At 47.7% G+C, this 25,444-nt stretch overlaps 24 pseudogenes; all 24 read left to right on the top strand.

Moving 5' to 3' along the window:
- The first annotated feature begins 389 nt into the window (after positions 1–389).
- Positions 390–507, top strand: LOC134292698 (5S ribosomal RNA; annotated as a pseudogene).
- A 1,264-nt stretch (positions 508–1,771) lies between these two features.
- On the top strand, positions 1,772–1,889 carry LOC134292728 (5S ribosomal RNA; annotated as a pseudogene).
- A 581-nt stretch (positions 1,890–2,470) lies between these two features.
- On the top strand, positions 2,471–2,588 carry LOC134292719 (5S ribosomal RNA; annotated as a pseudogene).
- Positions 2,589–3,854: 1,266 nt separating this feature from the next.
- On the top strand, positions 3,855–3,972 carry LOC134292854 (5S ribosomal RNA; annotated as a pseudogene).
- A 1,266-nt stretch (positions 3,973–5,238) lies between these two features.
- On the top strand, positions 5,239–5,356 carry LOC134292734 (5S ribosomal RNA; annotated as a pseudogene).
- A 575-nt stretch (positions 5,357–5,931) lies between these two features.
- Positions 5,932–6,049, top strand: LOC134292745 (5S ribosomal RNA; annotated as a pseudogene).
- Positions 6,050–6,621: 572 nt separating this feature from the next.
- LOC134292675 (5S ribosomal RNA) lies at positions 6,622–6,739 on the top strand (annotated as a pseudogene).
- Positions 6,740–7,319: 580 nt separating this feature from the next.
- LOC134292717 (5S ribosomal RNA) lies at positions 7,320–7,437 on the top strand (annotated as a pseudogene).
- A 1,266-nt stretch (positions 7,438–8,703) lies between these two features.
- LOC134292853 (5S ribosomal RNA) lies at positions 8,704–8,821 on the top strand (annotated as a pseudogene).
- A 1,266-nt stretch (positions 8,822–10,087) lies between these two features.
- Positions 10,088–10,205, top strand: LOC134292733 (5S ribosomal RNA; annotated as a pseudogene).
- A 574-nt stretch (positions 10,206–10,779) lies between these two features.
- On the top strand, positions 10,780–10,897 carry LOC134292744 (5S ribosomal RNA; annotated as a pseudogene).
- A 572-nt stretch (positions 10,898–11,469) lies between these two features.
- LOC134292673 (5S ribosomal RNA) lies at positions 11,470–11,587 on the top strand (annotated as a pseudogene).
- Positions 11,588–12,160: 573 nt separating this feature from the next.
- LOC134292716 (5S ribosomal RNA) lies at positions 12,161–12,278 on the top strand (annotated as a pseudogene).
- Positions 12,279–13,543: 1,265 nt separating this feature from the next.
- Positions 13,544–13,661, top strand: LOC134292852 (5S ribosomal RNA; annotated as a pseudogene).
- Positions 13,662–14,925: 1,264 nt separating this feature from the next.
- LOC134292665 (5S ribosomal RNA) lies at positions 14,926–15,043 on the top strand (annotated as a pseudogene).
- A 1,266-nt stretch (positions 15,044–16,309) lies between these two features.
- Positions 16,310–16,427, top strand: LOC134292732 (5S ribosomal RNA; annotated as a pseudogene).
- Positions 16,428–17,700: 1,273 nt separating this feature from the next.
- Positions 17,701–17,818, top strand: LOC134292715 (5S ribosomal RNA; annotated as a pseudogene).
- A 572-nt stretch (positions 17,819–18,390) lies between these two features.
- LOC134292672 (5S ribosomal RNA) lies at positions 18,391–18,508 on the top strand (annotated as a pseudogene).
- Positions 18,509–19,081: 573 nt separating this feature from the next.
- Positions 19,082–19,199, top strand: LOC134292697 (5S ribosomal RNA; annotated as a pseudogene).
- Positions 19,200–20,464: 1,265 nt separating this feature from the next.
- LOC134292743 (5S ribosomal RNA) lies at positions 20,465–20,582 on the top strand (annotated as a pseudogene).
- Positions 20,583–21,850: 1,268 nt separating this feature from the next.
- LOC134292671 (5S ribosomal RNA) lies at positions 21,851–21,968 on the top strand (annotated as a pseudogene).
- A 573-nt stretch (positions 21,969–22,541) lies between these two features.
- LOC134292714 (5S ribosomal RNA) lies at positions 22,542–22,659 on the top strand (annotated as a pseudogene).
- Positions 22,660–23,924: 1,265 nt separating this feature from the next.
- Positions 23,925–24,042, top strand: LOC134292670 (5S ribosomal RNA; annotated as a pseudogene).
- Positions 24,043–24,615: 573 nt separating this feature from the next.
- LOC134292713 (5S ribosomal RNA) lies at positions 24,616–24,733 on the top strand (annotated as a pseudogene).
- The last annotated feature ends 711 nt before the right edge of the window (positions 24,734–25,444 follow it).

Below are 25,444 nucleotides of genomic sequence, written 5' to 3'. Positions count from 1 at the left end.
TCTCTTTCATATTAGAAGGCATTGGATGTTGACGACTCCTGCTACTTCTTTTGAGAGCATCACAAGAAAAGACTCTTGCACGTTGAACTCCACTGAAGACTTGGAAATTTCCCTCAGGTTCTGGGAGCTGGTGATGTTGAATTCAGCCGAATCTTATTGATTCGGGGTGTTTGAAATGATGCTTTTTTTTTAAAAAAAGCAAGACTCTGAAGGAAATGATCTCCCGGAATTTACGTGTTGGTGTATCGTGGACATGAGGTTCCTTTCTTAGGATGAAGCATCGAATATGTTTCTGGGTCCATTGTTCCTTCAACCCGGCAGTGCGACTTCTACATCCAGGACTTTTAGATCCCTATCAACTTCAAAAGAGTTAGTTTGTGGAGGTCACGGCCTACGGTCAATCCGCTCTGAATACGCCCGATCTCACTTGATCCCGGAAGCTAAGCAGGGCGGGCCCAGTATGTCCTTGGACGGGAGTCCGCCTGGGAATGCCGGGTGCTGTAGGCCTTTTCCTCCTTGGCATGTGTCAACTGGCATTTCTTCAAGAAGAAAGGTCCAAGTTGAGTCTCCTTTCTGGAGCCTGGTCTGAGTTCCTAGCTCTACCTGATTTTTGGGCAGGATAGCGGTGTAGGCATGCTTAAGACCAGGCTGCAGAGCCCCTTGCCCTGCTTGATGTTTCTCCACTCCCCACTTTCTCTTTCCGATTGGAAGGCATTGGATGTTGCTACTCCCGCAACTTCTTTTGAGAGCATCACAAGAAAACATTCTTGCACCTTGAACTCCACTGAAGACTTGGAAATTTCCCTCAGGTTGTGGGAGCTGCTGATGTTGAATTCAGTTAAATCTTATTGATTCAGGGCGTTTGAAATGATGCTTTTTTTTTTTTTAAACAAGTCTCTGAAGGAAATGATCTCTCGGAATTTACCTGTCGGTGTATAGTGGACATGAGGTTCCTTTCTTAGGATGAAGCATCGAATATGTTTCTGGGTCCATTGTTCCTTCAACCCCACAGTGCGGCTTCTACATCCAGGACTTTAAGATCCCTATTAACTTCAAAAGAGTTAGTTTGTGGAGGTCACAGCCTACGCTCAATCCGCTCTCAATACGCCCGATCTCACTTGATCTCGGAAGCTAAGCAGGGCGGACCCAGTATGACCTTGGATGGGAGACCGCCTGGGAATGCCGGGTGCTGTAGGCCTTTTCCTCCTTGGCATGTGTCTACTGGCCTTTCTTCAAGAAGAAAGGTCCAAGTTGACTCTCCTTTCTGGAGCCTGGTCTGAGTTCCTAGCTCTACCTGACTTTTGGGCAGGATAGCGGTGTAGGCATGCTTAAGACCAGGCTGCAGAGCCCCTTGCCCTGCTTGATGTTTCTCCACTCCCCATTTTCTCTTTCCGATTGCAAGGCATTGGATGTTGACGACTCCCGCAACTTCTTTTGAGAGCATCACAGGAAAAAACTCTTGCACCTTGAACTCCACTGAAGACTTGGAAATTTCGCTCAGGTTGTAGGAGCTGGTGATGTTGAATTCAGCCGAATCTTATTGATTCGGGGCGTTTGAAATGATGCTTTAAAAAAAAAAAAGCAAGACTCTCAACGAAATGATCTCCCGGAATTTACGTGTCGGGTATCGTGGACATGAGGTTCCTTTCTTAGGATGAAGCATCGAATATGTTTCTGGGTCCATTGTTCTTTCAACCCGGCAGTGCGGCTTCTACATCCAGGACTTTTCGATCCCTTTCAACTTCAAAAGCGTTAGTTTGTGAAGGTCACGGCCTACGGTCAATCCGCTCTCAATACGCCCGATCTCACTTGATCTCGGAAGCTAAGCAGGGCGGAGCCAGTATGTCCTTGGACGGGAGACCGCCTGGGAATGCCGGGTGCTGTAGGCCTTTTCCTCCTTGGCATGTGTCAACTGGCCTTTCTTCAAGAAGAAAGGTCCAAGTTGACTCTCCTTTCTGGAGCCTGGTCTGAGTTCTTAGCTCTACCTGACTTTTGGGCAGGATAGCGGTGTAGGCATGCTTAAGACCAGGCTGCAGAGCCCCTTGCCCTGCTTGATGTTTCTCCACTCCCCATTTTCTCTTTCAGATTAGAATGCATTGGATGTTGATGACTCCTGCTACTTCTTTTGAGCATATCACAAGAAAAGACTCTTGCACCTTGAACTCCACTGAAGACTTGGAAATTTCCCTCAGGTTGTGGGAGCTGGTGATGTTGAATTCAGCCGAATCTTATTGATTCGGGGCGTTTGAAATGATGCTTTTTTTTTTTTTTTTTTTAAAAACAAGACTCTGAAGGAAGTGATCTCCCGGAATTTACGTGTCGATATATCGTGGACATGAGGTTCCTTTCTTAGGATGAAGCATCGAATATGTTTCTGGGTCCATTTTTCCTTCACCCCGCAGTGCGGCTTCTATATCCAGGACTTTTCGATCCCTATCAACTTCAAAAGAGTTAGTTTTTCGAGGTCACGGCCTACGGTCAATCCGCTCTGAATACGCCCGATCTCACTTGATCTCGGAAGCTAAGCAGGGCGGACCCAGTATGTCCTTGGACGGGAGACTGCCTGGGAATGCCGGGTGCTGTAGGCCTTTTCCTCCTTGGCATGTGTCAACTGGCATTTCTTCAAGAAGAAAGGTCCAAGTTGACTCTCCTTTCTGGAGCCTGGCCTGAGTTACTAGCTCTACCTGATTTTTGGGCAGGGTAGCGGTGTAGGCATGCTTAAGACCAGGCTGCAGAGCCCCTTGCCCTGCTTGATGTTTCTCCACTCCCCACTTTCTCTTTCCGATTGGAAGGCATTGGATGTTGCTACTCCCGCAACTTCTTTTGAGAGCATCACAAGAAAACACTCTTGCACCTTGAACTCCACTGAAGACTTGGAAATTTCCCTCAGGTTGTGGGAGCTGCTGATGTTGAATTCAGTCAAATCTTATTGATTCAGGGCGTTTGAAATGATGCTTTTTTTTTTTTTAAACAAGACTCTGAAGGAAATGATCTCTCGGAATTTACCTGTCGGTGTATAGTGGACATGAGGTTCCTTTCTTAGGATGAAGCATCGAATATGTTTCTGGGTCCATTGTTCCTTCAACCCCACAGTGCGGCTTCTACATCCAGGACTTTTAGATCCCTATCAACTTCAAAAGAGTTAGTTTGTGGAGGTCACAGCCTACGCTCAATCCGCTCTCAATACGCCCGATCTCACTTGATCTCGGAAGCTAAGCAGGGCGGACCCAGTATGACCTTGGATGGGAGACCGCCTGGGAATGCCGGGTGCTGTAGGCCTTTTCCTCCTTGGCATGTGTCTACTGGCCTTTCTTCAAGAAGAAAGGTCCAAGTTGACTCTCCTTTCTGGAGCCTGGTCTGAGTTCCTAGCTCTACCTGACTTTTGGGCAGGATAGCGGTGTAGGCATGCTTAAGACCAGGCTGCAGAGCCCCTTGCCCTGCTTGATGTTTCTCCACTCCCAAATTTCTCTTTCCGATTGGAAGGCATTGGATATTGACGACTCCTGCTACTTCTTTTGAGCGCATCATACGAAAAGTCTATTGCACCTTGAACTCCACTGAAGACTTGGACATTTCCCTCAGGTTGTGGGAGCTGGTGATGTTGAATTCAGCTGAATCTTATTGATTCGGGGTGTTTGAAATGATGCTTTTTTTAAAAAAAAAGCAAGACTCTGAAGGAAATGATCTCCCGGAATTTACGTGTTGGTGTATCGTGGACATGAGGTTCTTTTCTTAGGATGAATTATCAAATATGTTTCTTGGTCCATTGTTCCTTCAACCCGGCAGTGCGGCTTCTACATCCAGGACTTTTCAATCCCTTTCAACTTCAAAAGAGTTAGTTTGTGGAGGTCACGGCCTACGGTCAATCCGCTCTGAATACGCCCGATCTCACTTGATCTCGGAAGCTAAGCAGGGCGGGCCCAGTATGTTCTTGGACGGGAGACCGCCTGGGAATGCCGGGTGCTGTAGGCCTTTTCCTCCTTGGCATTGGTCAACTGCCATTTCTTCAAGAAGAAAAGTCCAAGCTGAATTTCATTTCTGCAGCCTGGCCTGAGTTCCTAGCTCTACCTGACTTTTGGGCAGGATAGCGGTGTAGGCATGCTTAAGACCAGGCTGCAGAGCCCCTTGCCCTGCGTGATGTTTCTCCACTCCCCACTTTCTCTTTCCGATTGGAAGGCATTGGATGTTGACGACTCCCGAAACATCTTTTGAGAGCATCACAAGAAAAGACTCTTGAACTTTGAACTCCACTGAAGACTTGGACATTTCCCTCAGGTTGTGGGAGCTGGTGATGTTCAATTCAGCCGAATCTTATTGATTCGGGGCGTTGGAAATGATGCTTTTTTTAAAAAAAAAGCAAAACTCTGAAGGAAATGATCTCCCTGAATTTGCGTGCCGGTGTATCATGGACATGCGGTTTCTATCTTAGGATGAAGCATCGAATATTTTTCTGGGTCCATTGTTCCTTTAACCTGGCCGTGCGGCTTCTACATCCAGGACTTTTCAATCCCTATCAACTTCAAAAGAGTTAGTTTGTGGAGGTCACGGCCTACAGTCAATCCACTCTGAATACGCCCGATCTCCCTTGATCTCGGAAGCTAAGCAGCGCGGACCCAGTATGTCCTTGGATTGGAGGCCGCCTGGGAATGCCGGGTGCTGTAGGCCTTTTCCCCCTTGGCATGTGTCAACTGGCATTTCTTCAAGAAGAAAGGTCCAAGTTGACTCTCCTTTCTGGAGCCTGGTCTGAGTTCCTAGCTCTACCTGACTTTTGGGCAGGATAGCGGTGTAGGCATGCTTAAGACCAGGCTGCAGAGCCCCTTGCCCTGCTTGATGTTTCTCCACTCCACAATTTCTCTTTCCGATTGGAAGGCATTGGATGTTGACGACTCCTGCTACTTCTTTTGAGAGCATCACAAGAAAAGACTCTTGCACGTTGAACTCCACTGAAGACTTGGAAATTTCCCTCAGGTTCTGGGAGCTGGTGATGTTGAATTCAGCCGAATCTTATTGATTCGGGGTGTTTGAAATGATGCTTTTTTTAAAAAAAGCAAGACTCTGAAGGAAATGATCTCCCGGAATTTACGTGTTGGTGTATCGTGGACATGAGGTTCCTTTCTTAGGATGAAGCATCGAATATGTTTCTGGGTCCATTGTTCCTTCAACCCGGCAGTGCGACTTCTACATCCAGGACTTTTCGATCCCTATCAATTTCAAAAGAGGTAGTTTTAGGCGGTCACGGCCTACGGTCAATCCGCTCTGAATACGCCCGATCTCACTTGATCTCGGAAGCTAAGCAGGGCGGACCCAGTATGACCTTGGATGGGAGACCGCCTGGGAATGCCGGGTGCTGTAGGCCTTTTCCTCCTTGGCATGTGTCTACTGGCCTTTCTTCAAGAAGAAAGGTCCAAGTTGACTCTCCTTTCTGGAGCCTGGTCTGAGTTCCTAGCTCTACCTGACTTTTGGGCAGGATAGCGGTGTAGGCATGCTTAAGACCAGGCTGCAGAGCCCCTTGCCCTGCTTGATGTTTCTCCACTCCCCATTTTCTCTTTCCGATTGGAAGGCATTGGATGTTGACGACTCCCGCAACTTCTTTTGAGAGCATCACAGGAAAAAACTCTTGCACCTTGAACTCCACTGAAGACTTGGAAATTTCGCTCAGGTTGTAGGAGCTGGTGATGTTGAATTCAGCCGAATCTTATTGATTCGGGGCGTTTGAAATGATGCTTTAAAAAAAAAAAAAAGCAAGACTCTCAAGGAAATGATCTCCCGGAATTTACGTGTCGGGTATCGTGGACATGAGGTTCCTTTCTTAGGATGAAGCATCGAATATGTTTCTGGGTCCATTGTTCTTTCAACCCGGCAGTGCGGCTTCTACATCCAGGACTTTTCGATCCCTTTCAACTTCAAAAGAGTTAGTTTGTGAAGGTCACGGCCTACGGTCAATCCGCTCTCAATACGCCCGATCTCACTTGATCTCGGAAGCTAAGCAGGGCGGACCCAGTATGTCCTTGGACGGGAGACCGCCTGGGAATGCCGGGTGCTGTAGGCCTTTTCCTCCTTGGCATGTGTCAACTGGCCTTTCTTCAAGAAGAAAGGTCCAAGTTGACTCTCCTTTCTGGAGCCTGGTCTGAGTTCTTAGCTCTACCTGACTTTTGGGCAGGATAGCGGTGTAGGCATGCTTAAGACCAGGCTGCAGAGCCCCTTGCCCTGCTTGATGTTTCTCCACTCCCCACTTTCTCTTTCCGATTGGAAGGCATTGGATGTTGCTACTCCCGCAACTTCTTTTGAGCGCATCATACGAAAAGTCTATTGCACCTTTAACTCCACTGAAGACTTGGACATTTCCCTCAGGTTGTGGGAGCTGGTGATGTTGAATTCAGCCGAATCTTATTGATTCGGGGTGTTTGAAATGATGCTTTTTTTAAAAAAAGCAAGACTCTGAAGGAAATGATCTCCCGGAATTTACGTGTTGGTGTATCGTGGACATGAGGTTCCTTTCTTAGGATGAAGCATCGAATATGTTTCTGGGTCCATTGTTCCTTCAACCCGGCAGTGCGGCTTCTACATCCAGGACTTTTCAATCCCTTTCAACTTCAAAAGAGTTAGTTTGTGGAGGACATGGCCTACGGTCAATCCGCTCTGAATACGCCCGATCTCACTTGATCCCGGAAGCTAAGCAGGGCGGGCCCAGTATGTTCTTGGACGGGAGACCGCCTGGGAATGCCGGGTGCTGTAGGCCTTTTCCTCCTTGGCATTGGTCAACTGCCATTTCTTCAAGAAGAAAAGTCCAAGCTGAATTTCATTTCTGCAGCCTGGCCAGAGTTCCTAGCTCTACCTGACTTTTGGGCAGGATAGCAGTGTAGGCATGCTTAAGACCAGGCTGCAGAGCTCCTTGCCCTGCGTGATGTTTCTCCACTCCCCACTTTCTCTTTCAGATTAGAAGGCAATGGATGTTGACGACTCCTGCTACTTCTTTTGAGCATATCACAAGAAAAGACTCTTGCACCTTGAACTCCACTGAAGACTTGGAAATTTCCCTCAGGTTGTGGGAGCTGGTGATGTTGAATTCAGCCGAATCTTATTGATTCGGGGCGTTTGAAATGATGCTTTTTTTTTTTTTTTTTTAAAAACAAGACTCTGAAGGAAGTGATCTCCCGGAATTTACGTGTCGATATATCGTGGACATGAGGTTCCTTTCTTAGGATGAAGCATCGAATATGTTTCTGGGTCCATTTTTCCTTCACCCCGCAGTGCGGCTTCTATATCCAGGACTTTTCGATCCCTATCAACTTCAAAAGAGTTAGTTTTTCGAGGTCACGGCCTACGGTCAATCCGCTCTGAATACGCCCGATCTCACTTGATCTCGGAAGCTAAGCAGGGCGGACCCAGTATGTCCTTGGACGGGAGACTGCCTGGGAATGCCGGGTGCTGTAGGCCTTTTCCTCCTTGGCATGTGTCAACTGGCATTTCTTCAAGAAGAAAGGTCCAAGTTGACTCTCCTTTCTGGAGCCTGGCCTGAGTTACTAGCTCTACCTGATTTTTGGGCAGGGTAGCGGTGTAGGCATGCTTAAGACCAGGCTGCAGAGCCCCTTGCCCTGCTTGATGTTTCTCCACTCCCCACTTTCTCTTTCCGATTGGAAGGCATTGGATGTTGCTACTCCCGCAACTTCTTTTGAGAGCATCACAAGAAAACACTCTTGCACCTTGAACTCCACTGAAGACTTGGAAATTTCCCTCAGGTTGTGGGAGCTGCTGATGTTGAATTCAGTCAAATCTTATTGATTCAGGGCGTTTGAAATGATGCTTTTTTTTTTTTTAAACAAGACTCTGAAGGAAATGATCTCTCGGAATTTACCTGTCGGTGTATAGTGGACATGAGGTTCCTTTCTTAGGATGAAGCATCGAATATGTTTCTGGGTCCATTGTTCCTTCAACCCCACAGTGCGGCTTCTACATCCAGGACTTTTAGATCCCTATCAACTTCAAAAGAGTTAGTTTGTGGAGGTCACAGCCTACGCTCAATCCGCTCTCAATACGCCCGATCTCACTTGATCTCGGAAGCTAAGCAGGGCGGACCCAGTATGACCTTGGATGGGAGACCGCCTGGGAATGCCGGGTGCTGTAGGCCTTTTCCTCCTTGGCATGTGTCTACTGGCCTTTCTTCAAGAAGAAAGGTCCAAGTTGACTCTCCTTTCTGGAGCCTGGTCTGAGTTCCTAGCTCTACCTGACTTTTGGGCAGGATAGCGGTGTAGGCATGCTTAAGACCAGGCTGCAGAGCCCCTTGCCCTGCTTGATGTTTCTCCACTCCCAAATTTCTCTTTCCGATTGGAAGGCATTGGATATTGACGACTCCTGCTACTTCTTTTGAGCGCATCATACGAAAAGTCTATTGCACCTTGAACTCCACTGAAGACTTGGACATTTCCCTCAGGTTGTGGGAGCTGGTGATGTTGAATTCAGCTGAATCTTATTGATTCGGGGTGTTTGAAATGATGCTTTTTAAAAAAAAAAAGCAAGACTCTGAAGGAAATGATCTCCCGGAATTTACGTGTTGGTGTATCGTGGACATGAGGTTCTTTTCTTAGGATGAATTATCAAATATGTTTCTTGGTCCATTGTTCCTTCAACCCGGCAGTGCGGCTTCTACATCCAGGACTTTTCAATCCCTTTCAACTTCAAAAGAGTTAGTTTGTGGAGGTCACGGCCTACGGTCAATCCGCTCTGAATACGCCCGATCTCACTTGATCTCGGAAGCTAAGCAGGGCGGGCCCAGTATGTTCTTGGACGGGAGACCGCCTGGGAATGCCGGGTGCTGTAGGCCTTTTCCTCCTTGGCATTGGTCAACTGCCATTTCTTCAAGAAGAAAAGTCCAAGCTGAATTTCATTTCTGCAGCCTGGCCTGAGTTCCTAGCTCTACCTGACTTTTGGGCAGGATAGCGGTGTAGGCATGCTTAAGACCAGGCTGCAGAGCCCCTTGCCCTGCGTGATGTTTCTCCACTCCCCACTTTCTCTTTCCGATTGGAAGGCATTGGATGTTGACGACTCCCGAAACATCTTTTGAGAGCATCACAAGAAAAGACTCTTGAACTTTGAACTCCACTGAAGACTTGGACATTTCCCTCAGGTTGTGGGAGCTGGTGATGTTCAATTCAGCCGAATCTTATTGATTCGGGGCGTTGGAAATGATGCTTTTTTTAAAAAAAAAGCAAAACTCTGAAGGAAATGATCTCCCTGAATTTGCGTGCCGGTGTATCATGGACATGCGGTTTCTATCTTAGGATGAAGCATCGAATATTTTTCTGGGTCCATTGTTCCTTTAACCTGGCCGTGCGGCTTCTACATCCAGGACTTTTCAATCCCTATCAACTTCAAAAGAGTTAGTTTGTGGAGGTCACGGCCTACAGTCAATCCACTCTGAATACGCCCGATCTCCCTTGATCTCGGAAGCTAAGCAGCGCGGACCCAGTATGTCCTTGGATTGGAGGCCGCCTGGGAATGCCGGGTGCTGTAGGCCTTTTCCCCCTTGGCATGTGTCAACTGGCATTTCTTCAAGAAGAAAGGTCCAAGTTGACTCTCCTTTCTGGAGCCTGGTCTGAGTTCCTAGCTCTACCTGACTTTTGGGCAGGATAGCGGTGTAGGCATGCTTAAGACCAGGCTGCAGAGCCCCTTGCCCTGCTTGATGTTTCTCCACTCCACAATTTCTCTTTCCGATTGGAAGGCATTGGATGTTGACGACTCCTGCTACTTCTTTTGAGAGCATCACAAGAAAAGACTCTTGCACGTTGAACTCCACTGAAGACTTGGAAATTTCCCTCAGGTTCTGGGAGCTGGTGATGTTGAATTCAGCCGAATCTTATTGATTCGGGGTGTTTGAAATGATGCTTTTTTTAAAAAAAGCAAGACTCTGAAGGAAATGATCTCCCGGAATTTACGTGTTGGTGTATCGTGGACATGAGGTTCCTTTCTTAGGATGAAGCATCGAATATGTTTCTGGGTCCATTGTTCCTTCAACCCGGCAGTGCGACTTCTACATCCAGGACTTTTCGATCCCTATCAATTTCAAAAGAGGTAGTTTTAGGCGGTCACGGCCTACGGTCAATCCGCTCTGAATACGCCCGATCTCACTTGATCTCGGAAGCTAAGCAGGGCGGACCCAGTATGACCTTGGATGGGAGACCGCCTGGGAATGCCGGGTGCTGTAGGCCTTTTCCTCCTTGGCATGTGTCTACTGGCCTTTCTTCAAGAAGAAAGGTCCAAGTTGACTCTCCTTTCTGGAGCCTGGTCTGAGTTCCTAGCTCTACCTGACTTTTGGGCAGGATAGCGGTGTAGGCATGCTTAAGACCAGGCTGCAGAGCCCCTTGCCCTGCTTGATGTTTCTCCACTCCCCATTTTCTCTTTCCGATTGGAAGGCATTGGATGTTGACGACTCCCGCAACTTCTTTTGAGAGCATCACAGGAAAAAACTCTTGCACCTTGAACTCCACTGAAGACTTGGAAATTTCGCTCAGGTTGTAGGAGCTGGTGATGTTGAATTCAGCCGAATCTTATTGATTCGGGGCGTTTGAAATGATGCTTTAAAAAAAAAAAAAGCAAGACTCTCAAGGAAATGATCTCCCGGAATTTACGTGTCGGGTATCGTGGACATGAGGTTCCTTTCTTAGGATGAAGCATCGAATATGTTTCTGGGTCCATTGTTCTTTCAACCCGGCAGTGCGGCTTCTACATCCAGGACTTTTCGATCCCTTTCAACTTCAAAAGAGTTAGTTTGTGAAGGTCACGGCCTACGGTCAATCCGCTCTCAATACGCCCGATCTCACTTGATCTCGGAAGCTAAGCAGGGCGGACCCAGTATGTCCTTGGACGGGAGACCGCCTGGGAATGCCGGGTGCTGTAGGCCTTTTCCTCCTTGGCATGTGTCAACTGGCCTTTCTTCAAGAAGAAAGGTCCAAGTTGACTCTCCTTTCTGGAGCCTGGTCTGAGTTCTTAGCTCTACCTGACTTTTGGGCAGGATAGCGGTGTAGGCATGCTTAAGACCAGGCTGCAGAGCCCCTTGCCCTGCTTGATGTTTCTCCACTCCCCACTTTCTCTTTCCGATTGGAAGGCATTGGATGTTGCTACTCCCGCAACTTCTTTTGAGCGCATCATACGAAAAGTCTATTGCACCTTTAACTCCACTGAAGACTTGGACATTTCCCTCAGGTTGTGGGAGCTGGTGATGTTGAATTCAGCCGAATCTTATTGATTCGGGGTGTTTGAAATGATGCTTTTTTTAAAAAAAGCAAGACTCTGAAGGAAATGATCTCCCGGAATTTACGTGTTGGTGTATCGTGGACATGAGGTTCCTTTCTTAGGATGAAGCATCGAATATGTTTCTGGGTCCATTGTTCCTTCAACCCGGCAGTGCGGCTTCTACATCCAGGACTTTTCAATCCCTTTCAACTTCAAAAGAGTTAGTTTGTGGAGGACATGGCCTACGGTCAATCCGCTCTGAATACGCCCGATCTCACTTGATCCCGGAAGCTAAGCAGGGCGGGCCCAGTATGTTCTTGGACGGGAGACCGCCTGGGAATGCCGGGTGCTGTAGGCCTTTTCCTCCTTGGCATTGGTCAACTGCCATTTCTTCAAGAAGAAAAGTCCAAGCTGAATTTCATTTCTGCAGCCTGGCCAGAGTTCCTAGCTCTACCTGACTTTTGGGCAGGATAGCAGTGTAGGCATGCTTAAGACCAGGCTGCAGAGCTCCTTGCCCTGCGTGATGTTTCTCCACTCCCCACTTTCTCTTTCAGATTAGAAGGCAATGGATGTTGACGACTCCTGCTACTTCTTTTGAGAGCATCACAAGAAAAGACTCTTGCACGTTGAACTCCACTGAAGACTTGGAAATTTCCCTCAGGTTCTGGGAGCTGGTGATGTTGAATTCAGCCGAATCTTATTGATTCGGGGTGTTTGAAATGATGCTTTTTTTAAAAAAAGCAAGACTCTGAAGGAAGTGATCTCCCGGAATTTACGTGTCGATATATCGTGGACATGAGGTTCCTTTCTTAGGATGAAGCATCGAATATGTTTCTGGGTCCATTTTTCCTTCAACCCCGCAGTGCGGCTTCTATATCCAGGACTTTTCGATCCCTATCAACTTCAAAAGAGTTAGTTTTTCGAGGTCACGGCCTACGGTCAATCCGCTCTGAATACGCCCGATCTCACTTGATCTCGGAAGCTAAGCAGGGCGGACCCAGTATGTCCTTGGACGGGAGACTGCCTGGGAATGCCGGGTGCTGTAGGCCTTTTCCTCCTTGGCATGTGTCAACTGGCATTTCTTCAAGAAGAAAGGTCCAAGTTGACTCTCCTTTATGGAGCCTGGCCTGAGTTACTAGCTCTACCTGATTTTTGGGCAGGGTAGCGGTGTAGCCATGCTTAAGACCAGGCTGCAGAGCCCCTTGCCCTGCTTGATGTTTCTCCACTCCCCACTTTCTCTTTCCGATTGGAAGGCATTGGATGTTGCTACTCCCGCAACTTCTTTTGAGAGCATCACAAGAAAACACTCTTGCACCTTGAACTCCACTGAAGACTTGGAAATTTCCCTCAGGTTGTGGGAGCTGCTGATGTTGAATTCAGTCAAATCTTATTGATTCAGGGCGTTTGAAATGATGCTTTTTTTTTTTTAAAACAAGACTCTGAAGGAAATGATCTCTCGGAATTTACCTGTCGGTGTATAGTGGACATGAGGTTCCTTTCTTAGGATGAAGCATCGAATATGTTTCTGGGTCCATTGTTCCTTCAACCCCACAGTGCGGCTTCTACATCCAGGACTTTTAGATCCCTATCAACTTCAAAAGAGTTAGTTTGTGGAGGTCACAGCCTACGCTCAATCCGCTCTCAATACGCCCGATCTCACTTGATCTCGGAAGCTAAGCAGGGCGGACCCAGTATGACCTTGGATGGGAGACCGCCTGGGAATGCCGGGTGCTGTAGGCCTTTTCCTCCTTGGCATGTGTCAACTGGCATTTCTTCAAGAAGAAAGGTCCAAGTTGACTCTCCTTTCTGGAGCCTGGTCTGAGTTCCTAGCTCTACCTGACTTTTGGGCAGGATAGCGGTGTAGGCATGCTTAAGACCAGGCTGCAGAGCCCCTTGCCCTGCTTGATGTTTCTCCACTCCCAAATTTCTCTTTCCGATTGGAAGGCATTGGATGTTGACGACTCCTGCTACTTCTTTTGAGCGCATCATACGAAAAGTCTATTGCACCTTGAACTCCACTGAAGACTTGGACATTTCCCTCAGGTTGTGGGAGCTGGTGATGTTGAATTCAGCTGAATCTTATTGATTCGGGGTGTTTGAAATGATGCTTTTTTTTAAAAAAAGCAAGACTCTGAAGGAAATGATCTCCCGGAATTTACGTGTTGGTGTATCGTGGACATGAGGTTCTTTTCTTAGGATGAATTATCAAATATGTTTCTTGGTCCATTGTTCCTTCAACCCGGCAGTGCGGCTTCTACATCCAGGACTTTTCAATCCCTTTCAACTTCAAAAGAGTTAGTTTGTGGAGGTCACGGCCTACGGTCAATCCGCTCTGAATACGCCCGATCTCACTTGATCTCGGAAGCTAAGCAGGGCGGGCCCAGTATGTTCTTGGACGGGAGACCGCCTGGGAATGCCGGGTGCTGTAGGCCTTTTCCTCCTTGGCATGTGTCAACTGGCATTTCTTCAAGAAGAAAGGTCCAAGTTGACTCTCCTTTATGGAGCCTGGCCTGAGTTACTAGCTCTACCTGATTTTTGGGCAGGGTAGCGGTGTAGGCATGCTTAAGACCAGGCTGTAGAGCCCCTTGCCCTGCTTGATGTTTCTCCACTCCCCACTTTCTCTTTCCGATTGGAAGGCATTGGATGTTGCTACTCCCGCAACTTCTTTTGAGAGCATCACAAGAAAACACTCTTGCACCTTGAACTCCACTGAAGACTTGGAAATTTCCCTCAGGTTGTGGGAGCTGCTGATGTTGAATTCAGTCAAATCTTATTGATTCAGGGCGTTTGAAATGATGCTTTTTTTTTTTTAAACAAGACTCTGAAGGAAATGATCTCTCGGAATTTACCTGTCGGTGTATAGTGGACATGAGGTTCCTTTCTTAGGATGAAGCATCGAATATGTTTCTGGGTCCATTGTTCCTTCAACCCCACAGTGCGGCTTCTACATCCAGGACTTTTAGATCCCTATCAACTTCAAAAGAGTTAGTTTGTGGAGGTCACAGCCTACGCTCAATCCGCTCTCAATACGCCCGATCTCACTTGATCTCGGAAGCTAAGCAGGGCGGACCCAGTATGACCTTGGATGGGAGACCGCCTGGGAATGCCGGGTGCTGTAGGCCTTTTCCTCCTTGGCATGTGTCAACTGGCATTTCTTCAAGAAGAAAGGTCCAAGTTGACTCTCCTTTCTGGAGCCTGGTCTGAGTTCCTAGCTCTACCTGACTTTTGGGCAGGATAGCGGTGTAGGCATGCTTAAGACCAGGCTGCAGAGCCCCTTGCCCTGCTTGATGTTTCTCCACTCCCAAATTTCTCTTTCCGATTGGAAGGCATTGGATGTTGACGACTCCTGCTACTTCTTTTGAGCGCATCATACGAAAAGTCTATTGCACCTTGAACTCCACTGAAGACTTGGACATTTCCCTCAGGTTGTGGGAGCTGGTGATGTTGAATTCAGCTGAATCTTATTGATTCGGGGTGTTTGAAATGATGCTTTTTTTTTTAAAAAGCAAGACTCTGAAGGAAATGATCTCCCGGAATTTACGTGTTGGTGTATCGTGGACATGAGGTTCTTTTCTTAGGATGAATTATCAAATATGTTTCTTGGTCCATTGTTCCTTCAACCCGGCAGTGCGGCTTCTACATCCAGGACTTTTCAATCCCTTTCAACTTCAAAAGAGTTAGTTTGTGGAGGTCACGGCCTACGGTCAATCCGCTCTGAATACGCCCGATCTGACTTGATCTCGGAAGCTAAGCAGGGCGGGCCCAGTATGTTCTTGGACGGGAGACCGCCTGGGAATGCCGGGTGCTGTAGGCCTTTTCCTCCTTGGCATTGGTCAACTGCCATTTCTTCAAGAAGAAAAGTCCAAGCTGAATTTCATTTCTGCAGCCTGGCCTGAGTTCCTAGCTCTACCTGACTTTTGGGCAGGATAGCAGTGTAGGCATGCTTAAGACCAGGCTGCAGAGCCCCTTGCCCTGCGTGATGTTTCTCCACTCCCCACTTTCTCTTTCCGATTGGAAGGCATTGGATGTTGACGACTCCCGAAACATCTTTTGAGAGCATCACAAGAAAAGACTCTTGAACTTTGAACTCCACTGAAGACTTGGACATTTCCCTCAGGTTCTGGGAGCTGGTGATGTTCAATTCAGCCGAATCTTATTGATTCGGGGCGTTGGAAATGATGCTTTTTTTTTTTTTAAAGCAAAACTCTGAAGGAAATGATCTCCCTGAATTTGCGTGCCGGTGTATCATGGACATGCGGTTTCTATCTTAGGATGAAGCATCGAATATTTTTCTGGGTCCATTGTTCCTTTAACCTGGCCGTGCGGCTTCTACATCCAGGACTTTTCAATCCCTATCAACTTCAAAAGAGTTAGTTTGTGGAGGTCACGGCCTGCAGTCAATCCACTCTGAATACGCCCGATCTCCCTTGATCTCGGAAGCTAAGCAGCGCGGACCCAGTATGTCCTTGGATTGGAGGCCGCCTGGGAATGCCGGGTGCTGTAGGCCTTTTCCTCCTTGGCATGTGTCAACTGGCATTTCTTCAAGAAGAAAGGTCCAAGTTGACTCTCCTTTCTGGAGCCTGGTCTGAGTTCCTAGCTCTACCTGACTTTTGGGCAGGATAGCGGTGTAGGCATGCTTAAGACCAGGCTGCAGAGCCCCTTGCCCTGCTTGATGTTTCTCCACTCCACAATTTCTCTTTCCGATTGGAAGGCATTGGATGTTGACGACTCCTGCTACTTCTTTTGAGAGCATCACAAGAAAAGACTCTTGCACGTTGAACTCCACTGAAGACTTGGAAATTTCCCTCAGGTTCTGGGAGCTGGTGATGTTGAATTCAGCCGAATCTTATTGATTCGGGGTGTTTGAAATGATGCTTTTTTTTAAAAAAGCAAGACTCTGAAGGAAATGATCTCCCGGAATTTACGTGTTGGTGTATCGTGGACATGAGGTTCCTTTCTTAGGATGAAGCATCGAATATGTTTCTGGGTCCATTGTTCCTTCAACCCGGCAGTGCGACTTCTACATCCAGGACTTTTCGATCCCTATCAATTTCAAAAGAGGTAGTTTTAGGCGGTCACGGCCTACGGTCAATCCGCTCTGAATACGCCCGATCTCACTTGATCTCGGAAGCTAAGCAGGGCGGACCCAGTATGACCTTGGATGGGAGACCGCCTGGGAATGCCGGGTGCTGTAGGCCTTTTCCTCCTTGGCATGTGTCTACTGGCCTTTCTTCAAGAAGAAAGGTCCAAGTTGACTCTCCTTTCTGGAGCCTGGTCTGAGTTCCTAGCTCTACCTGACTTTTGGGCAGGATAGCGGTGTAGGCATGCTTAAGACCAGGCTGCAGAGCCCCTTGCCCTGCTTGATGTTTCTCCACTCCCCATTTTCTCTTTCCGATTGGAAGGCATTGGATGTTGACGACTCCCGCAACTTCTTTTGAGAGCATCACAGGAAAAAACTCTTGCACCTTGAACTCCACTGAAGACTTGGAAATTTCGCTCAGGTTGTAGGAGCTGGTGATGTTGAATTCAGCCGAATCTTATTGATTCGGGGCGTTTGAAATGATGCTTTAAAAAAAAAAAAAGCAAGACTCTGAAGGAAATGATCTCCCGGAATTTACGTGTCGGGTATCGTGGACATGAGGTTCCTTTCTTAGGATGAAGCATCGAATATGTTTCTGGGTCCATTGTTCTTTCAACCCGGCAGTGCGGCTTCTACATCCAGGACTTTTCGATCCCTTTCAACTTCAAAAGAGTTAGTTTGTGAAGGTCACGGCCTACGGTCAATCCGCTCTCAATACGCCCGATCTCACTTGATCTCGGAAGCTAAGCAGGGCGGACCCAGTATGTCCTTGGACGGGAGAACGCCTGGGAATGCCGGGTGCTGTAGGCCTTTTCCTCCTTGGCATGTGTCAACTGGCCTTTCTTCAAGAAGAAAGGTCCAAGTTGACTCTCCTTTCTGGAGCCTGGTCTGAGTTCTTAGCTCTACCTGACTTTTGGGCAGGATAGCGGTGTAGGCATGCTTAAGACCAGGCTGCAGAGCCCCTTGCCCTGCTTGATGTTTCTCCACTCCCCACTTTCTCTTTCAGATTAGAATGCATTGGATGTTGACGACTCCTGCTACTTCTTTTGAGCATATCACAAGAAAAGACTCTTGCACCTTGAACTCCACTGAAGACTTGGAAATTTCCCTCAGGTTGTGGGAGCTGGTGATGTTGAATTCAGCCGAATCTTATTGATTCGGGGCGTTTGAAATGATGCTTTTTTTTTTTTTTAAAAAAAAGCAAGACTCTGAAGGAAATGATCTCCCGGAATTTACGTGTCGATATATCGTGGACATGAGGTTCCTTTCTTAGGATGAAGCATCGAATATGTTTCTGGGTCCATTTTTCCTTCAACCCCGCAGTGCGGCTTCTATATCCAGGACTTTTCGATCCCTATCAACTTCAAAAGAGTTAGTTTTTCGAGGTCACGGCCTACGGTCAATCCGCTCTGAATACGCCCGATCTCACTTGATCTCGGAAGCTAAGCAGGGCGGACCCAGTATGTCCTTGGACGGGAGACTGCCTGGGAATGCCGGGTGCTGTAGGCCTTTTCCTCCTTGGCATGTGTCAACTGGCATTTCTTCAAGAAGAAAGGTCCAAGTTGACTCTCCTTTCTGGAGCCTGGCCTGAGTTACTAGCTCTACCTGATTTTTGGGCAGGATAGCGGTGTAGGCATGCTTAAGACCAGGCTGCAGAGCCCCTTGCCCTGCTTGATGTTTCTCCACTCCCCACTTTCTCTTTCCGATTGGAAGGCATTGGATGTTGCTACTCCCGCAACTTCTTTTGAGCGCATCATACGAAAAGTCTATTGCACCTTGAACTCCACTGAAGACTTGGACATTTCCCTCAGGTTGTGGGAGCTGGTGATGTTGAATTCAGCCGAATCTTATTGATTCGGGGTGTTTGAAATGATGCTTTTTTTAAAAAAAGCAAGACTCTGAAGGAAATGATCTCCCGGAATTTACGTGTTGGTGTATCGTGGACATGAGGTTCCTTTCTTAGGATGAAGCATCGAATATGTTTCTGGGTCCATTGTTCCTTCAACCCGGCAGTGCGGCTTCTACATCCAGGACTTTTCAATCCCTTTCAACTTCAAAAGAGTTAGTTTGTGGAGGACATGGCCTACGGTCAATCCGCTCTGAATACGCCCGATCTCACTTGATCCCGGAAGCTAAGCAGGGCGGGCCCAGTATGTTCTTGGACGGGAGACCGCCTGGGAATGCCGGGTGCTGTAGGCCTTTTCCTCCTTGGCATTGGTCAACTGCCATTTCTTCAAGAAGAAAAGTCCAAGCTGAATTTCATTTCTGCAGCCTGGCCTGAGTTCCTAGCTCTACCTGACTTTTGGGCAGGATAGCAGTGTAGGCATGCTTAAGACCAGGCTGCAGAGCTCCTTGCCCTGCGTGATGTTTCTCCACTCCCCACTTTCTCTTTCAGATTAGAAGGCAATGGATGTTGACGACTCCTGCTACTTCTTTTGAGAGCATCACAAGAAAAGACTCTTGCACGTTGAACTCCACTGAAGACTTGGAAATTTCCCTCAGGTTCTGGGAGCTGGTGATGTTGAATTCAGCCGAATCTTATTGATTCGGGGTGTTTGAAATGATGCTTTTTTAAAAAAAAGCAAGACTCTGAAGGAAGTGATCTCCCGGAATTTACGTGTTGGTGTATCGTGGACATGAGGTTCCTTTCTTAGGATGAAGCATCGAATATGTTTCTGGGTCCATTGTTCCTTCAACCCGGCAGTGCGACTTCTACATCCAGGACTTTTAGATCCCTATCAACTTCAAAAGAGTTAGTTTGTGGAGGTCACGGCCTACGGTCAATCCGCTCTGAATACGCCCGATCTCACTTGATCCCGGAAGCTAAGCAGGGCGGGCCCAGTATGTCCTTGGACGGGAGTCCGCCTGGGAATGCCGGGTGCTGTAGGCCTTTTCCTCCTTGGCATGTGTCAACTGGCATTTCTTCAAGAAGAAAGGTCCAAGTTGAGTCTCCTTTCTGGAGCCTGGTCTGAGTTCCTAGCTCTACCTGATTTTTGGGCAGGATAGCGGTGTAAGCATGCTTAAGACCAGGCTGCAGAGCCCCTTGCCCTGCTTGATGTTTCTCCACTCCCCACTTTCTCTTTCCGATTGGAAGGCATTGGATGTTGCTACTCCCGCAACTTCTTTTGAGAGCATCACAAGAAAACATTCTTGCACCTTGAACTCCACTGAAGACTTGGAAATTTCCCTCAGGTTGTGGGAGCTGCTGATGTTGAATTCAGTTAAATCTTATTGATTCAGGGCGTTTGAAATGATGCTTTTTTTTTTTTTTAAACAAGACTCTAAAGGAAATGATCTCTCGGAATTTACCTGTCGGTGTATAGTGGACATGAGGTTCCTTTCTTAGGATGAAGCATCGAATATGTTTCTGGGTCCATTGTTCCTTCAACCCCACAGTGCGGCTTCTACATCCAGGACTTTAAGATCCCTATTAACTTCAAAAGAGTTAGTTTGTGGAGGTCACAGCCTACGCTCAATCCGCTCTGAATACGCCCGATCTCACTTGATCTCGGAAGCTAAGCAGGGCGGACCCAGTATGACCTTGGATGGGAGACCGCCTGGGAATGCCGGGTGCTGTAGGCCTTTTCCTCCTTGGCATGTGTCTACTGGCCTTTCTTCAAGAAGAAAGGTCCAAGTTGACTCTCCTTTCTGGAGCCTGGTCTGAGTTCCTAGCTCTACCTGACTTTTGGGCAGGATAGCGGTGTAGGCATGCTTAAGACCAGGCTGCAGAGCCCCTTGCCCTGCGTGATGTTTCTCCACTCCCCACTTTCTCTTTCAGATTAGAAGGCATTGGATGTTGACGACTCCCGCAACTTCTTTTGAGAGCATCACAGGAAAAAACTCTTGCACCTTGAACTCCACTGAAGACTTGGAAATTTCGCTCAGGTTGTAGGAGCTGGTGATGTTGAATTCAGCCGAATCTTATTGATTCGGGGCGTTTGAAATGATGCTTTAAAAAAAAAAAAGCAAGACTCTCAAGGAAATGATCTCCCGGAATTTACGTGTCGGGTATCGTGGACATGAGGTTCCTTTCTTAGGATGAAGCATCGAATATGTTTCTGGGTCCATTGTTCTTTCAACCCGGCAGTGCGGCTTCTACATCCAGGACTTTTCGATCCCTTTCAACTTCAAAAGAGTTAGTTTGTGAAGGTCACGGCCTACGGTCAATCCGCTCTCAATACGCCCGATCTCACTTGATCTCGGAAGCTAAGCAGGGCGGACCCAGTATGTCCTTGGACGGGAGACCGCCTGGGAATGCCGGGTGCTGTAGGCCTTTTCCTCCTTGGCATGTGTCAACTGGCCTTTCTTCAAGAAGAAAGGTCCAAGTTGACTCTCCTTTCTGGAGCCTGGTCTGAGTTCTTAGCTCTACCTGACTTTTGGGCAGGATAGCGGTGTAGGCATGCTTAAGACCAGGCTGCAGAGCCCCTTGCCCTGCTTGATGTTTCTCCACTCCCCACTTTCTCTTTCAGATTAGAATGCATTGGATGTTGACGACTCCTGCTACTTCTTTTGAGCATATCACAAGAAAAGACTCTTGCACCTTGAACTCCACTGAAGACTTGGAAATTTCCCTCAGGTTGTGGGAGGTGGTGATGTTGAATTCAGCCGAATCTTATTGATTCGGGGCGTTTGAAATGATGCTTTATTTAAAAAAAAAAAAACAAGACTCTGAAGGAAATGATCTCCCGGAATTTACGTGTCGATATATCGTGGACATGAGGTTCCTTTCTTAGGATGAAGCATCGAATATGTTTCTGGGTCCATTTTTCCTTCAACCCCGCAGTGCGGCTTCTATATCCAGGACTTTTCGATCCCTATCAACTTCAAAAGAGTTAGTTTTTCGAGGTCACGGCCTACGGTCAATCCGCTCTGAATACGCCCGATCTCACTTGATCTCGGAAGCTAAGCATGGCGGACTCAGTATGTCCTTGGACGGGAGACTGCCTGGGAATGCCGGGTGCTGTAGGCCTTTTCCTCCTTGGCATGTGTCAACTGGCATTTCTTCAAGAAGAAAGGTCCAAGTTGACTCTCCTTTCTGGAGCCTGGCCTGAGTTACTAGCTCTACCTGATTTTTGGGCAGGATAGCGGTGTAGGCATGCTTAAGACCAGGCTGCAGAGCCCCTTGCCCTGCTTGATGTTTCTCCACTCCCCACTTTCTCTTTCCGATTGGAAGGCATTGGATGTTGCTACTCCCGCAACTTCTTTTGAGCGCATCATACGAAAAGTCTATTGCACCTTGAACTCCACTGAAGACTTGGACATTTCCCTCAGGTTGTGGGAGCTGGTGATGTTGAATTCAGCCGAATCTTATTGATTCGGGGTGTTTGAAATGATGCTTTTTTTAAAAAAAGCAAGACTCTGAAGGAAATGATCTCCCGGAATTTACGTGTTGGTGTATCGTGGACATGAGGTTCCTTTCTTAGGATGAAGCATCGAATATGTTTCTGGGTCCATTGTTCCTTCAACCCGGCAGTGCGGCTTCTACATCCAGGACTTTTCAATCCCTTTCAACTTCAAAAGAGTTAGTTTGTGGAGGTCATGGCCTACGGTCAATCCGCTCTGAATACGCCCGATCTCACTTGATCCCGGAAGCTAAGCAGGGCGGGCCCAGTATGTTCTTGGACGGGAGACCGCCTGGGAATGCCGGGTGCTGTAGGCCTTTTCCTCCTTGGCATTGGTCAACTGCCATTTCTTCAAGAAGAAAAGTCCAAGCTGAATTTCATTTCTGCAGCCTGGCCTGAGTTCCTAGCTCTACCTGACTTTTGGGCAGGATAGCAGTGTAGGCATGCTTAAGACCAGGCTGCAGAGCTCCTTGCCCTGCGTGATGTTTCTCCACTCCCCACTTTCTCTTTCAGATTAGAAGGCAATGGATGTTGACGACTCCTGCTACTTCTTTTGAGAGCATCACAAGAAAAGACTCTTGCACGTTGAACTCCACTGAAGACTTGGAAATTTCCCTCAGGTTCTGGGAGCTGGTGATGTTGAATTCAGCCGAATCTTATTGATTCGGGGTGTTTGAAATGATGCTTTCTTTAAAAAAAGCAAGACTCTGAAGGAAGTGATCTCCCGGAATTTACGTGTCGATATATCGTGGACATGAGGTTCCTTTCTTAGGATGAAGCATCGAATATGTTTCTGGGTCCATTTTTCCTTCAACCCCGCAGTGCGGCTTCTATATCCAGGACTTTTCGATCCCTATCAACTTCAAAAGAGTTAGTTTTTCGAGGTCACGGCCTACGGTCAATCCGCTCTGAATACGCCCGATCTCACTTGATCTCGGAAGCTAAGCAGGGCGGACCCAGTATGTCCTTGGACGGGAGACTGCCTGGGAATGCCGGGTGCTGTAGGCCTTTTCCTCCTTGGCATGTGTCAACTGGCATTTCTTCAAGAAGAAAGGTCCAAGTTGACTCTCCTTTCTGGAGCCTGGCCTGAGTTACTAGCTCTACCTGATTTTTGGGCAGGGTAGCGGTGTAGGCATGCTTAAGACCAGGCTGCAGAGCCCCTTGCCCTGCTTGATGTTTCTCCACTCCCCACTTTCTCTTTCCGATTGGAAGGCATTGGATGTTGCTACTCCCGCAACTTCTTTTGAGAGCATCACAAGAAAACACTCTTGCACCTTGAACTCCACTGAAGACTTGGAAATTTCCCTCAGGTTGTGGGAGCTGCTGATGTTGAATTCAGTCAAATCTTATTGATTCAGGGCGTTTGAAATGATGCTTTTTTTTTTTTAAACAAGACTCTGAAGGAAATGATCTCTCGGAATTTACCTGTCGGTGTATAGTGGACATGAGGTTCCTTTCTTAGGATGAAGCATCGAATATGTTTCTGGGTCCATTGTTCCTTCAACCCCACAGTGCGGCTTCTACATCCAGGACTTTTAGATCCCTATCAACTTCAAAAGAGTTAGTTTGTGGAGGTCACAGCCTACGCTCAATCCGCTCTCAATACGCCCGATCTCACTTGATCTCGGAAGCTAAGCAGGGCGGACCCAGTATGACCTTGGATGGGAGACCGCCTGGGAATGCCGGGTGCTGTAGGCCTTTTCCTCCTTGGCATGTGTCAACTGGCATTTCTTCAAGAAGAAAGGTCCAAGTTGACTCTCCTTTCTGGAGCCTGGTCTGAGTTCCTAGCTCTACCTGACTTTTGGGCAGGATAGCGGTGTAGGCATGCTTAAGACCAGGCTGCAGAGCCCCTTGCCCTGCTTGATGTTTCTCCACTCCCAAATTTCTCTTTCCGATTGGAAGGCATTGGATATTGACGACTCCTGCTACTTCTTTTGAGCACATCATACGAAAAGTCTATTGCACCTTGAACTCCACTGAAGACTTGGACATTTCCCTCAGGTTGTGGGAGCTGGTGATGTTGAATTCAGCTGAATCTTATTGATTCGGGGTGTTTGAAATGATGCTTTTTTTTTAAAAAAAGCAAGACTCTGAAGGAAATGATCTCCCGGAATTTACGTGTTGGTGTATCGTGGACATGAGGTTCCTTTCTTAGGATGAAGCATCGAATATGTTTCTGGGTCCATTGTTCCTTCAACCCGGCAGTGCGGCTTCTACATCCAGGACTTTTCAATCCCTTTCAACTTCAAAAGAGTTAGTTTGTGGAGGTCATGGCCTACGGTCAATCCGCTCTGAATACGCCCGATCTCACTTGATCCCGGAAGCTAAGCAGGGCGGGCCCAGTATGTTCTTGGACGGGAGACCGCCTGGGAATGCCGGGTGCTGTAGGCCTTTTCCTCCTTGGCATTGGTCAACTGCCATTTCTTCAAGAAGAAAAGTCCAAGCTGAATTTCATTTCTGCAGCCTGGCCTGAGTTCCTAGCTCTACCTGACTTTTGGGCAGGATAGCAGTGTAGGCATGCTTAAGACCAGGCTGCAGAGCTCCTTGCCCTGCGTGATGTTTCTCCACTCCCCACTTTCTCTTTCAGATTAGAAGGCAATGGATGTTGACGACTCCTGCTACTTCTTTTGAGAGCATCACAAGAAAAGACTCTTGCACGTTGAACTCCACTGAAGACTTGGAAATTTCCCTCAGGTTCTGGGAGCTGGTGATGTTGAATTCAGCCGAATCTTATTGATTCGGGGTGTTTGAAATGATGCTTTCTTTAAAAAAAGCAAGACTCTGAAGGAAGTGATCTCCCGGAATTTACGTGTCGATATATCGTGGACATGAGGTTCCTTTCTTAGGATGAAGCATCGAATATGTTTCTGGGTCCATTTTTCCTTCAACCCCGCAGTGCGGCTTCTATATCCAGGACTTTTCGATCCCTATCAACTTCAAAAGAGTTAGTTTTTCGAGGTCACGGCCTACGGTCAATCCGCTCTGAATACGCCCGATCTCACTTGATCTCGGAAGCTAAGCAGGGCGGACCCAGTATGTCCTTGGACGGGAGACTGCCTGGGAATGCCGGGTGCTGTAGGCCTTTTCCTCCTTGGCATGTGTCAACTGGCATTTCTTCAAGAAGAAAGGTCCAAGTTGACTCTCCTTTCTGGAGCCTGGCCTGAGTTACTAGCTCTACCTGATTTTTGGGCAGGGTAGCGGTGTAGGCATGCTTAAGACCAGGCTGCAGAGCCCCTTGCCCTGCTTGATGTTTCTCCACTCCCCACTTTCTCTTTCCGATTGGAAGGCATTGGATGTTGCTACTCCCGCAACTTCTTTTGAGAGCATCACAAGAAAACACTCTTGCACCTTGAACTCCACTGAAGACTTGGAAATTTCCCTCAGGTTGTGGGAGCTGCTGATGTTGAATTCAGTCAAATCTTATTGATTCAGGGCGTTTGAAATGATGCTTTTTTTTTTTAAACAAGACTCTGAAGGAAATGATCTCTCGGAATTTACCTGTCGGTGTATAGTGGACATGAGGTTCCTTTCTTAGGATGAAGCATCGAATATGTTTCTGGGTCCATTGTTCCTTCAACCCCACAGTGCGGCTTCTACATCCAGGACTTTTAGATCCCTATCAACTTCAAAAGAGTTAGTTTGTGGAGGTCACAGCCTACGCTCAATCCGCTCTCAATACGCCCGATCTCACTTGATCTCGGAAGCTAAGCAGGGCGGACCCAGTATGACCTTGGATGGGAGACCGCCTGGGAATGCCGGGTGCTGTAGGCCTTTTCCTCCTTGGCATGTGTCA

The sequence above is a fragment of the Anolis carolinensis genome, chromosome 6 (assembly GCF_035594765.1).
Source record: "Anolis carolinensis isolate JA03-04 chromosome 6, rAnoCar3.1.pri, whole genome shotgun sequence".
NCBI classification, from domain to species: domain Eukaryota; kingdom Metazoa; phylum Chordata; class Lepidosauria; order Squamata; family Dactyloidae; genus Anolis; species Anolis carolinensis.
The sequence above is the reverse complement of the archived record's forward strand: the minus strand, read 5'-3'. Positions and strand labels throughout refer to the sequence as shown.